The sequence below is a fragment of the Garra rufa genome, chromosome 4 (assembly GCF_049309525.1).
Source record: "Garra rufa chromosome 4, GarRuf1.0, whole genome shotgun sequence".
In the NCBI taxonomy this organism is placed as follows: Eukaryota; Metazoa; Chordata; class Actinopteri; order Cypriniformes; family Cyprinidae; genus Garra; species Garra rufa.
The window spans coordinates 37,071,880-37,085,293 of NC_133364.1; positions in this window are offsets into that span (position 1 = coordinate 37,071,880).

Sequence of the window (13,414 nt, forward strand, 5' to 3'; positions counted from 1 at the left end):
CACGTTTATTTGGGGCACTGTACATTTTCATTAAAAGTATATAATTTTTTAATAGTCTGAAATTAACAAAATTTTAATAACAATATTCTTTTTTTTTCTCTCTCCATAATCTGATATTAATCACATTGAATTAGATATTTGGTAAAAGGTTTCATTTAATTACGTTACAATATATATATATATGGCACTTTGGACAGAATCTCACACAATTTCGTTAGTAGTTTTCGTATGTGCAGCACAAAATTGAACGCCATGTATTTAAATAAGAATCTCACCTATAAAAGAAGCCTAATTCTTGTGCTCGCCGAAAGGGGACTTTTATTTTGGTTTGGCGACATGAAGACACAAGGCTGCGTCGGGCTCCGGCGTTTGTTGTGGTTCGACTGGAGAAAGGTTTGTGTTTGAAGCGTTTAAACGAATGTCATCTATTTAAACTCTTTAATAGGTTTTGCAAACTCTGTAAAATGGCTTCATTATTATTGAATATGACACTGTGATACTTTATCTCACGTTAATCCTCGTTATTTCCTGTGAGTAAAGCGCATCTGCGTCTCATTTCTCTCTTTATATTGTCATTAAACACGAATTCTGTCATTTCTCAATCAGTGATCCTTTTGCATGTACCAGACAATTAAACCAAATGATTAACAAAACAATTCACTGTTTTGATTCAATATATGCTGATTATTCACCAAAGTGGACTAATAAATGTCTCATATCAATCAATAATTATGAATGTAATCCAAATAATGACTAAATATAAAGTGTGTAAACTATGTTGTTAATTTGCAGTGCTAGTTTAGAGTATTTCTGGTTAATTTAAGTCTTACTATACTATAGAGCTGATTGAAACAGAGTCTTAGTTTGCTTTATGTATTTGTTTGTTAATTCTTCTCATGTTTAACACAGAAAACATCTGGCAAATCTGATAAAGATGGCGTTTATTAAAGAGGAGACTGGAGACATAAGGATTGCAGAAGTGTTCAGTCTGAAACATGAAGACACTGAAGAACAAATAAAGATGGCGTTTATTAAAGAGGAGACTGAAGATGTGAGGATTGAAGAAACGTTCAAAATGGAGGATGAAGATAGTGACGATGGAATAGGTTTGTTTTCTCAAAGCTGAACTCATTTGATGCTTATTAAAACGTCCAGCTCTACAGAAATTAATGATACTTTTTGAAGAGAATCATAATTAAAGTGGTTTTATTTTACATTTTATGTGGACAGACATGTTGTGATCACATGACCAGACAAACACGAATGCTGTTTTCAAGTGCAGCTGAGAAGATCCTATATATAGGATAATATATATAAAAAATTATCTTTAACAAATCAATGGTCGTCTGTACAACTCTCTTATAGGTCCTTGCCATTTCTTGAGCAGTTTCGATAGATTTGGGCTTGTACTTCTGAAAGTCTTCATATCTCTTCATATAAGTCTGTGGTTGTATTCCAGATGACTGGAGATTAGTTGTATTTCCTCTCTATGTGTCACAATTTGTCAGCACGACTTACACAGTACTAGGGATGGGCATTTTAAGCAAAAATTCTATTCGATAATCGCTGGGCATTATTCGAAAATCGTGCGCCTCCCGCGCATGCACCCAGGCATGCACGCTTGTAAAGGCTACACACCCATAAACATAGAGAGAGGAAGAGAGACCATTCCCGCTTTCAATCTGTACGATAACAAACTGTTTAATTCATAAGAGAATCTGTTTTAACCCAAACCATTTAATGGTTGTCACATATGACTGCTGAAACGTGACCGAATGACTGCTCTTATTAACACAACAGTCCGTCAATTAGCATGCTCATAAGGGTAATATTTTTCCATTTTAGAAATGAGCATGAACATTCATAGCATTAAAAAAACAACATTTGACTGGTTAATAAATGTATATTAGGCTTAAAACACTGCATGAATAATAGGCTTAAAACATAGTGCCCGCTAAAACATTTTGTGAATGACGGTACTTTTGGGAACATTCATTTTAACGTCCGTCTTCAAAATAATAACCTATATTGTATTTTTATTCAAAAAAATAAGCCTGTCGACATGCTCGGGATGTAGACGGGAGCGCAATCAGTTCACAATTAGTCCGGCCGCAGAGAACACTCTTTCTGATGGCACGGACGTCGCGGGCACAGACAAGTAAGCCTTTGCTAATTTTGCCAGTCGGGGGTATTTGTGGTCGTTGGTTTCCATCAGTTCATGGGGTCGATGTGGATGGGTGGGCACATGTCTTGGCAGTACTGGTTTAGCTCGGTTGTTTCTGAGATTTCTACATTGTAATCCTCACCGCACAAGACTACGATTGCAGATGCAGACAGCGAATCACTTCTTGGCTTTTTGGCCAGCGGAGATTCATCTGTTTCTGCTGCTAGGCCTATCTCTTCCTCACTCCCTGAGCTGTTTGAGATGAGATCACACACCTTGGCCTCTACTGCACGTTTGACTTCCTCAGTTGCGAACCGCAGGTGTTTGTGTCTAGGATCGAGGAAGGACGCGATGTATGCGACCTTGCAAGCGCTGCTGACATCTGCAGGTGCAAGTCGACGCTCCAGTGAAGCAGACACTGTTTGCTTGAACTGCGAGACTTTGGGAAACTCTCCTGGGATTACTTTGGTCATGTCCACACTAATACGTTTTCGTTTGAAAACGCATCTTTTTTTCTCCGTTTTGGCCTTCCGTCCACACTGAGACGGCGTTTTTTTAAGGAAAACGGAGCTTTTTGAAAACGCTGTCCAAAGTGGATAAATCTGAAAACGCCGTTTTCGCTTTGTAGTGTGGACTGTGAAAACGGAGGCTTTTGAAAACGATGACGCACATTTAGTCATGTGGCGCATATTGTACCAATAGATATCTATGTTTACAGCAGTAATTGTGCCTGTGCTATTCACTGTCACACTGCTGCTAAAGAGATTTATCTTGTACACTCTTCAAATTACAGTTCCGTAAATGATCCCGGCAGAAGAATTGCGTGAAAACTTATTACGTCTGTATAATTTTGAAGGCTTTACGCATGCGCAGTAAGGCGAATTTGACATTTTCCTACGTTTCAGTGTGGATGAGAATCTTTTGGAAAACGCTTGGAAACGCTAGTGTGGACGGAGAGCGTTTTAAAACGAAAACTCCGTTTTAAAATGTATCCGGATTAATGTAGACGTAGCCTTTGAGGTGTTTTGACAGAAGAGTTGCTGTCACTGGGTAAACCATGGAGATGGACACTCCGGATTCTCCACACAATGCAGTGGTTGCACATTTAAGTGAGTGAAGTACTGGTAAAAGTTCTTCCATGACTCCCCAGCTATCATCAGTCAGGTCGAGGGTTCGTGCGTCTGATAACTTAGTGACAGTTCTGTCTGATAAAACCGCAGATATTGCCCATCTTTGCTCGAGTAAGCGCTCAAACATGTCATGAATGGAGTTCCACTTAGTTCGGCAGTGCTGCACTAATTTGTGCTCAGGCAAGTTCTGCAGTTGCTGCTTTTGTTTCAGCGCTTGTACTGCAGTGATGCTGTGATGGAAATGAGAAACAAGGCGACTGGCAGATGCAACGACATGGTTTATGTGTTGAAGCCTGAAACCGTCATTTGTAGCGAGTTGGAGCGTGTGTGCAAAACAAGGCTGAGAGTCCCACACTAAAAATTCAGTGTTGGCAAGCACCATGTTGCTCGCATGCGGTGATTTTTCCGGTCAGTCCCCACTGGTCCACAGGAGTGGAAAGCGTATTTGCCAGATTTTCAGCCGTATGCCGCTCTGGCATGGCTTTGGTCTGCAGAACATTTACATTTTACATTTACATTTATTCATTTGGCTGACGCTTTTATCCAAAGCGACTTACAATTGGGGAGAACAACAAGCGATTCATCCTAAGAGTCGGATCGAAGCGGGAACAGGGACCGAGAATGTTCTGGAAAGTGATTTCATGCCTCTCTGTGGTGGTACAATGAGGCGTCTTTCACTAGAGGATCTCAGACTTCTGGAAGGAGTGTAGATGTGTAGTAGTGAATGGAGGTAGGCAGGTGAAGAGCCGGTGGCTGTCCTATATGCCAGCATCAGTGTCTTGAATTTGATGCGTGCCGTAACCGGTAGCCAGTGCAGGGATATGAAGAGAGGTGAGACACGGGCCTATTTGGGCTCATTGAAGACCAGCCGTGCTGCCACATTCTGAATCATTTGTAGAGGTCTAATTGTACATGATGGAAGACCGGCTAAAAGAGCATTGCAGTAGTCCAGCCTGGAAATGACCAGGGCCTGGATGAGGAGTTGTGCAGCATGCTCTGTTAGGAAGGGCCTGATCTTTCTGATGTTGTACAAAGCAAACCTGCAAGATTGAGCAGTTTTAGCAATGTGTTTTTTGAAAGTCAATTTGTCATCAAAGATTACAACAAGATTTCTGGCTGAAGCTGATGGGGTAATTGTTGATGAACCTAACTGGATGGTGAAGTCATGCTGTAGAGTTGGAGTGGCGGGAAAGACAAGGAGCTCAGTCTTTGCCAGATTGAGCTGTAGATGGTGCTCCTTCATCCATGCAGAGATATCCGCCAAGCAGCCTGAGATCCTTGCAGGTATTGATTGATCATCTGGTTTTAATGAAAGATAGAGCTGTGTGTCATCAGCATAGCAATGGTAGGAAAACCATGTGCCTGTATTATGGGACCCAGAGATGTAGTGTATATGGAGACGAGGAGAGGTCCAAGAACTGATCCCTGAGGAACCTCAGTGACAAGTTGGTGAGTTTTAGATACCTCCCCTCCCCAGGCCACTCTGAAAGACCTACCAGAGAGGTAGGATTTGAACCAGCGAAGTGAACAGCACTGTGTATTTCCCAGTCAAATATATAATGACAGGTGATCGTGGTGTATGATTCGGTTGTAAGCGCTGTCCATGAATCTGTGGTTAGTGCCACTTTTTCAACACTCGCTAACTGACTGCGCAGCTCTTTTACTTTGTCATCAAAAAGTTTCTCAAGTCTGGCAGTGATCGTTTTTCTAGACGGGACAGTAAACTCGGGCTCTACAAACTCCATAAGATTTCTAAAACCCTCTCCTTCTACAAAGCTGACCGGAAGCATATCTTTAGCGATCATCTTAGTGATGAGGGCCGTTGTTTGCTCTGCCCGTCTAGCACCCGACTTCTTTGCCCTGACCATGAAACTAGCCACTGATTGCTGCTGACCTGTGGATGAATCTGCTGGGTGCTTCGCCCTCAAATGATTGTGCATTGCAGTGGTTGATGTATGATAAGCAAGTCTCGCACGGCAGAGTTTGCACTGCACTTCATTCTCATTCATTTTATTAAACAAGCTCCAGACAGAACTCTTATTTGACATCGTTCCAAGTTTCCGTAACCGCTGTTAATGTGTTCTTCTTCTGTTGTCTTTGACAGCTTTTAGGTGCGTTATTGGTGGCACCGCCCTCTGGCGCATCAGCACCGAAAACATAGGGAATTTAATAATCGCACAACCTATTCGATATTCTGTAATTAAATCAACTAATCGAATATTCGAAAATCGTGACCCATCCCTACACAGTACCCGTATTTATGATATAAATCTTGCCATATACAGTATAAGGCCCCATCTGGTTGGTCAAATTTGGATAACCTATGCATCCAACACACAAATGTTTGGCTCATAAAAGCCTTAACATACTTTATGTAAAAGTCTAAACTCTTTAAAAAAAAAAGTAAACTTATATTTAGAGAACATATTGCTTTGTTGTTTTCCCTTTGATTTTGAAGGTCTTAAAATGTCTTACATTTACCCTCATAAAACTGGCAGAAAGCCTGATCTTGTTTCTGTTTGAATTATTATTATTATTATTATTATTACTATTTACTTACCTCATTGGCAGATTGTTTTGCTTATTTTAAGCAAAAACGCACTTAATTTTACCTTGTTTTCTGAAAAAAGGAAATCCTTCTTAATCCTGATTTAAGCATTTTTAGATATTTTAGCTAGAAACGAGCCAAAAAATCTAAGCAAGAAAAGCATTTTCTGCAGTGTAGTCTTTGGCGTCATAATTGCACAGCATTCAGATATTTCACTTAAAACATTCCTGATGAATGTTTATTTGATTATTTGCAATATACAGTGTGGGGAAAGAAGTAGGTTCAATGTGCTTTTACTGAAGTATATCTTGCCAAAAATATCTAAAAATTCTTAAATCAAGGAGGATTTTCTAGACAAGTAAAAAGTCAAATTAAAATCTGCCAGTGGGGTAAGAAAAAATCTTATTTGAAGCAGACAGCTAGATTGCTTGCCTCATTTGTAGATTATTTAGCTTGTTTCAAGCAAAAACTCACTTAACTGTGACTTTAAAAAAAAAACGAGGCAATTTTTACTTGCTTCTAGATTTAAGAATTTTGATATTTTGGCTTGAAACGAAACACAAAAATCTAAGTAAGCAAAGCATGAGTAGCTTGTAGCTTATCACGCTATTTTCAGAGTAGCCTCCCCAACGCTGTCAAAAACTAGAAGTGAAATAAACATTCAAGAGCAAAAGCAAATGTTCAGATTTTGATTAAAGATTATTGTTACGCTCCCTAGTGATTCGGGGAATGAAAAGAAGCAAACAAACATATAGCTGCAAGCAGCAATTAGCGGGGTTTGAGCATTTAAGGCCTTTTTTGGCTTCTATGCTGTTAGAGGACGTAGGCCAACATGAAATAAATAACATGATATAACCTTTTTTTTAACAATTTGAGGTTATTTAAAATAGGAATTGTGTGTTTAAAGCCTTTTAACTGTTATAACCTCACTTATGGTCCAATTTCCATGAAACTTTGCTTTGCATTGTTAAGAGTCTTCTGAGAAATTGTACATTTTTGAGTTTTTGTATAGTTTTTATAGGCTTTTGGGTATATATTGCCACGCCCCTTTCCTAAATGACCCTGTTGAGCCAACCAAATGACAAAATTCAACATTTTTTTTTGATAATTATTGATCTAGAGAGACCAGAGAATTGTGCTGCCGTGGTTTTATCAAGATTGAATTAAAAACCTAGGACTAGTTCGCAAAATTAGTAAGTTTTTAACATATTCGTGAATATTTATTTTCGATAGGTAAAGTTGTTCGGCATGAGGAGATCTATCCAATGATATGCATATTGTGTGGATTTGTGGCAGAAAACTTGTTAGCGCCAACTAGTGGCCGATTTCTTTCAAAATTCTTACAGCCCTTTACAGCCACAAGTCAAACATGCCCACCGAGTTTCGTTCCCATCTGCCTCCGTTATCCTTGTCTAATTAATGCTCAAATTTCATTGGTTGATGGTGGCCACGTTTTTTCAGATAGGCCAATGTCCTCATAGACTCTTATCGCACATTGGACCAAAACACTGCATACCAATTTTCAGGTGGATTGGACTAATGACTGCCTAGTTATAGCCTTTTTATGTCTTTCTCTCTTATAGCACCACCAAGTGGTCAAGCGTTGCAATTTTTTTATTTGACCAAAGACTAAGCTTACACACATGTGTACCAAGTTTGGTGAAGATATCTCATTCTATTCAGAACTTATAGTCATTTTCATAAAATGGCCCCTCACTTTATGAAAGTTTTAGCATTCATATGTGACACTGAGTTGAAATTTCACCTTTTTTTGATAATTATTGATATTCACTGTCGAATTAATATTTCTGTATTGGTTTGGTTCCAATCGGGCGAAAATCCTAGGACTAGTTGGCAAAAGTAGGTTTTAGAAACAACTCAGTTTTACTGAAAAACGGGGCTCCGGAACCCAAAATCACAGGGGGGCTTTTGGCATTTGTCTTGACCCAAGAGTCTATGACACACAGTTTGGGAGCTATAAGTACTTGTCCATTTTTGGTCGCTGTAGTCTCTGCCATCTGACCAAGTTTCAAGTCTCTAGGCCTTACGGTTTGGGCTGCCCATTCAGTTTTAGGGGGTAATAATAATAATAAAAATCCTTACAATTACAATAGAGTTTAAGCACAACATGCTTGAACCCCTAATGAAGACAACTCTATGACTTAATTCTCTGGGAACAATTGATTGAATCAAAAGAAAATATAGATATATACAGTTACCAAATGTATATAAAAACAAAAGAAAATAAACAAACCACAGGAGAGAAGAAACTCGAAGAGAAAAGCACAGGGCCTAATACCGAGCCCTGTGGCACTCCATACTTGTTTTTGACTCTCTTCATTTACGCAGGACATAAAACATTGACGACTTGTCCAAAATTGCCTAATCTCAAGCTGTCCATGTGGATGTTGCTATGCTTTTGAAGATCTAATAGCTCTAGAAGAGATATAATTTTAGTAAGAATGGTTTGTCTAACAATGGGACTTAAATCCTGAGTGCTATTGTTGTCAAATTAAATTTTTCTACAAAAATGACCATAGTTGAATGGATAAACCTGCAGAGTTTATCTCCAGTGTTAGGCCAAACGGGGTTTAACTTGTACTTGTCTCTTTTCATCTTAGACCTGATGGCAATAATGGAGGAGGTTCAAAAGCGGTATAAGAAACAGGAGAAAGATCAATGTGAGAATAAAGAAGCCAATACCGGAGAAGAAGCTGGAGAGACACAAACAAACGCCAAGAAGACTCAAAGAAATCCTGTCATCTGCTCAGAGTGTGGAAACTGTTACAATAATCCAAGAGCCCTTAAAGTCCACATGAGCATTCACACCGGAGAGAAGCCTTACGCCTGCCTGCAATGTGGAAAGCGTTTCAGGCATCTAGGAACCTTTCAAAGCCACGTAAAAGTTCACTCTGGAGAGAAGCCTTACACCTGTGAACTTTGTGGAAAGGAAGTCGCAACACAACTGACCCTTGAAAATCATATTAACACTCACCACTTCAAAGATACGCCGTTTTCATGCGATCAGTGTGGCAAGCGCTTTAAATATGAAACATCCCTTGCTATTCACATGAAGATTCATTTGAGAAAGGATCAGTTTCTATGTTGTCAGTGTGGAAAGTGTTTCACGGACCCAAATGACCTTAGAAGACACGTAAAAACTCACATTGGAGAGAAGCCTTTCATGTGCAATCACTGTGGAAGGGGTTTCACGAGGAAAACAAGCTTTAAGGGTCACCTTGTAATTCACTCCGGAGAGAAGCCTTTCACCTGCCCTGTGTGCGGGAAGAGTTTTGCACAGAAAACATCCCTTAGAACTCACATTCTCAGAACTCACAATGTAGAAAAGTCTTTCACCTGCCAAATATGTAAAAAGTATTGCAAACTTAAAGGAAGCCTTAAGCTTCACATGAGGCTTCACGCTGGAGAGAGATCTGGTGTGAAATGTACCAAAAAGACATGAAACATTTGCAAACTCATAGTTTTTTCCTTCAAATATTTGTTTTGATCAGGGATTGGAAAAAATGTTATATACCTGTTATGTAAACTCTGCACGTTCTTCAAGATATGGTCGGGTTTCAACACCTTCTCTTACAAACGCTCTCGCACATTTGGTCAACTAAATAAACAACACATCTCAAAATAATAGGCTTATATTGTTTTGTTCAACACAGATCTAATCTTGATTAGACTAGTGTGAAGGGGCAAGAGTCAGCTCCAATAAAAGTTCTTCCAGGTATTTGTGGATATAGACACATTTTTAGATGCAATGTTTATCAGGGCTCCAGACTGTGACTAAAAATATTAATTTGCAAGTTAAGTTTTTGCTGACTCTCTAGCAGAAATCGGCAGACACAGGAGCAGTCATCTTTGGCGAGGTATTTCTGAAGAGCAGTTGTGAATATCAAACATCTGTTCAGCCATTTCTGTGTGGCACAGTCCAAAGATCATATTACCAGATTTTGAACCAAATTGAACGATGTTTGTGGGAGGAGTAGCAAGAAAACTGTTTTTCAATTACTTAAAAATGGCCAACAGACACACTGATGGAAAATGACAAATGAGACAACATCAGAATGGGCATAAATCAGGCAATTGAAAGATATTGAAACAACATCATTTGGACAATGATTTCCGAAGTTATAAGCTAAAACTTGCATTTCTCAAGACCCATAGGTGGCACTGTTCCCAACTCTGACATGGACCCTCAAAACAGGTTGTTTGTTATTTATACCAAGATTTGTGTTGATTGATCAAAGTTTGGCCAAGATAGAGCCTCTGAAACTATTTTGGGTCGACCTCGTAAACTTCACACCATCATAACTTTTTTGTAGGTCAAAAAATTCTGTTCAGTCATTTCTGTCCGTCTCAGTCCAAAGAGCATCTGAGCCAATTTTCAGAATTAGACATTTTAAAGGAGGAGTAGCGAAAAACTGAGTCTTGTACTTTATTGTACTAAAATGGCCACTACTGTAATGCGTGGAGTCTTACTGTAAACTATTGAATGTGATCCGCATAAAGCGAAGAATCAGGTACACTGAGTTTCATTTTTCTACAGCAAAGGGTTCAAAAGTTATAACCATTCGAATAGTGAATATTTGAACTGCTGGTGGCGCTATGGATTTGGTCCTAGGGACCCCAAAGTTGGTCAGATCACTATTCATGGCCATCACTACAAGTGTGCCAATTTTCATCAATTTCCTATGTTCCCTTCATAGGGCTGCCATAGACCCCCATCGGGGAAGAAGACAGAAAGAAACTGGGACATTTTTAAGCACATCACAACTAGGCATGGGATGATAACCGGTTTCAAGGTTTACCGCGGTTAGAAAAAGTCACGGTTTCAAAACCGGAAACAAAAAAAGTTATACCGTTCCTACGATATGCGCATTTTCTGTGTCAAAGTGAAAGCGCAGGACTCCCTACTAGGTTGTGTGTCTGCGTCCCTGCAGAGAAAACAATGCAGCCCCTCCTCCACCGGTTAGTGCTCAGGCGCGTGTCTGTGTTTGTGCACGTGATCCACAGTCAGTGAGATTCAGCAGTAATAGAAGTTCAGGACGGCCAAAGGAGGTGAATCCCCACAACACAGAGTGGGGAATAGCAGACTATATGTACTAATTTTACGTTTCTGTGAACTTTAGCACAACAATTAAGTTAAAGTGAAATCACGTCTTTGCTTTTAAGCCTTCTGTCACGTTAAAGGTGCAGTGTGTAGGTTTTGTGGCATCTAGCGGCGAGATTGTGAATTGCAACAGAGTACCGCTCACCCCTCCCTTTACAGAACTACGGAAGCCGATACAGGATTTAAATCTCACCTTTTTTTGACAGCAACGAATAGTGAGATTTCTTTTAAAATGTAATTTAAGGAATTATTCAATATTTATTCAATTAACTTTATCATTCAATAAAACTATGTTATTGTGAATATTACTTGTTCATCATTGTGTCAGTGTTTTTTTCGCAAGCTGATTCTATGTTAATAAAAACATAATGGTTAATTAAGGTCTTTATGCACCCCTGTAAACATAGTTATTGCACCACTGTCTAGAGATCATCTTAAATATTACACGGGGCACCTTTAACACAAGTGACTGCAATTTAATTTAATTAAGAAGATTCAATTATTTATTTTAATTATTTTGCCTTCTGTTCCATGTTACAAAATGTTCTATATGTTTCCTAAAATAAAATATACTGTAATCCGTTTGGGGAAAAAAAGGTTTTTTTTTTTTACCCAGACATTTAAATGTAACATTGTAGAGCAGTGATTACAATACCGTAATACCGTGAAACCGTGATATTTTTATCCAAGGTTATCATACCGTCAGAATCTTATACCGGCCCATGCCTAATCACAACAAAAATGTCTGAGGCTGGATACACAAGAATGGAATACAGCCCTACAAAAGTGTTTTGCATTGGACATAAATGAAATAAGACATTAAAGCAGTGGCCGGTGACACACCCACTCTTTCTGAGTCCATCATTTCTTAGCGAATCATACGAATAATGGAAATTGCATGGAAACAGTAGCTTTGTTTTTGATGCATAAACATATTTTGATTAAGTAGAATCCCTGATAGCACACGTACATCTCGGAGACGTCTATTTGACGTCTGCATTTACATCTTCCCCGCTGAAAAAAACAGCTAAAACCAGCCTATGCTGGTCTTAGCTGGTTTAAGCTGGAAGTAGCTGGTTTTAGTTGGTCTAACCAGCCTGGCCAGGATGGGAAAGTGGCCAAACACCCCTCTAAAACCAGGCTAGCTGACCAGCTAAAACCAGCCAACCAGTCTAAGCTGGTTTTAGTTGGTCTCCCAGCTTGATCAGGCTGGTTTTAGCTGGTGGTTTCCCAGCCTAACCAACCTGGGAAAGTGGCTAAAGCCCCTCTAAAATCAGAATGGTTGACCAGCTAAAACCAGCCAACCAGTCTAAGCTGGTTTTAGCTGTTTTTTTCACCAGGGTTTAATAGACATCTTGCAGACGCATGTGTGCTGTCTGGGATCAATTAAAGTGTGGTTTTTAATTTTAGGAAAACTGTAAAATGCGTTTGTTAACCCTGCTGAAAAAAACCTAGGCTGGTCTTAGCTGGTTTAAGCTGGAAGTAGCTGGTGGTTTCCCAGCCTAGGCTGGTTTTAGCTGTTTTTATTTTCAGCATGGAAATCACTTTGCAATGAATCACTATAGACAACAACTCACACCAAGTATATTTGGGGAACTGTACATTTTCATTAAATGTATATAATTTTTTAATAGTCTGACATTAACAAAATTTTAATAACAATATTCTTTTTTTTTCTCTCTCTACATAATCTGATATTTACGGAGCCCCTTACGTCACCTGTAGAAGAAAAATAATTAATCCGTGGGGACAGTTTTGCAATTCATTCCCTCAGTTTATAAACCGTACTCACGAATTCTTAAACTGTTCCCTCGGTTTAACAATTCGTGCCCACGAATTTCCAATCCGTGCGCTCAGATTTTGTAAACCGTACCCTCGGATTTTGAATCCGTACCCACAAATTCATAATCCGTGCGCACGCTTTCGCAATCCGTTCCCACTGTTTGTAAACTGCTCTCACGGATTTGTGGCCCCGCCCCTAAATTTAACCAGGACACCTGTTTAAGTGCTGGATGCATTGTTTTGCATTTATTAAACATTATTTCTCAGTAGGCTATATGAGACTATGCAACACTGACAAAACAGAGTTTTTAGCTTTATTTTATATTAATCACCAATAGATTAGCTGCCAAAACATCATGTGTTTTAACCTATTGGTTATTAATGTAAAATAAACGATAAAAAGAAGCCTGTTTTGTAAGTGCGGTCATGGTACCAAAATAAAATAATAAGTGAAGAGCGCTGTTCAAACGGCTTTGTTTTATATAATAATATTTTTCAAAATATAAAATTACCTGAATTAAAAAAAAATGGGTTTTGGAGAGGAGAAGGTAAAAAGCAATACAAAACAAATAATGTACAGGTTATTTTGTCATTGCTTTGCTCTCAATCTAAATGCAATGTAATAATAGGCCTTATTTAATAATAACATTAATAGTGCAGCATGCATC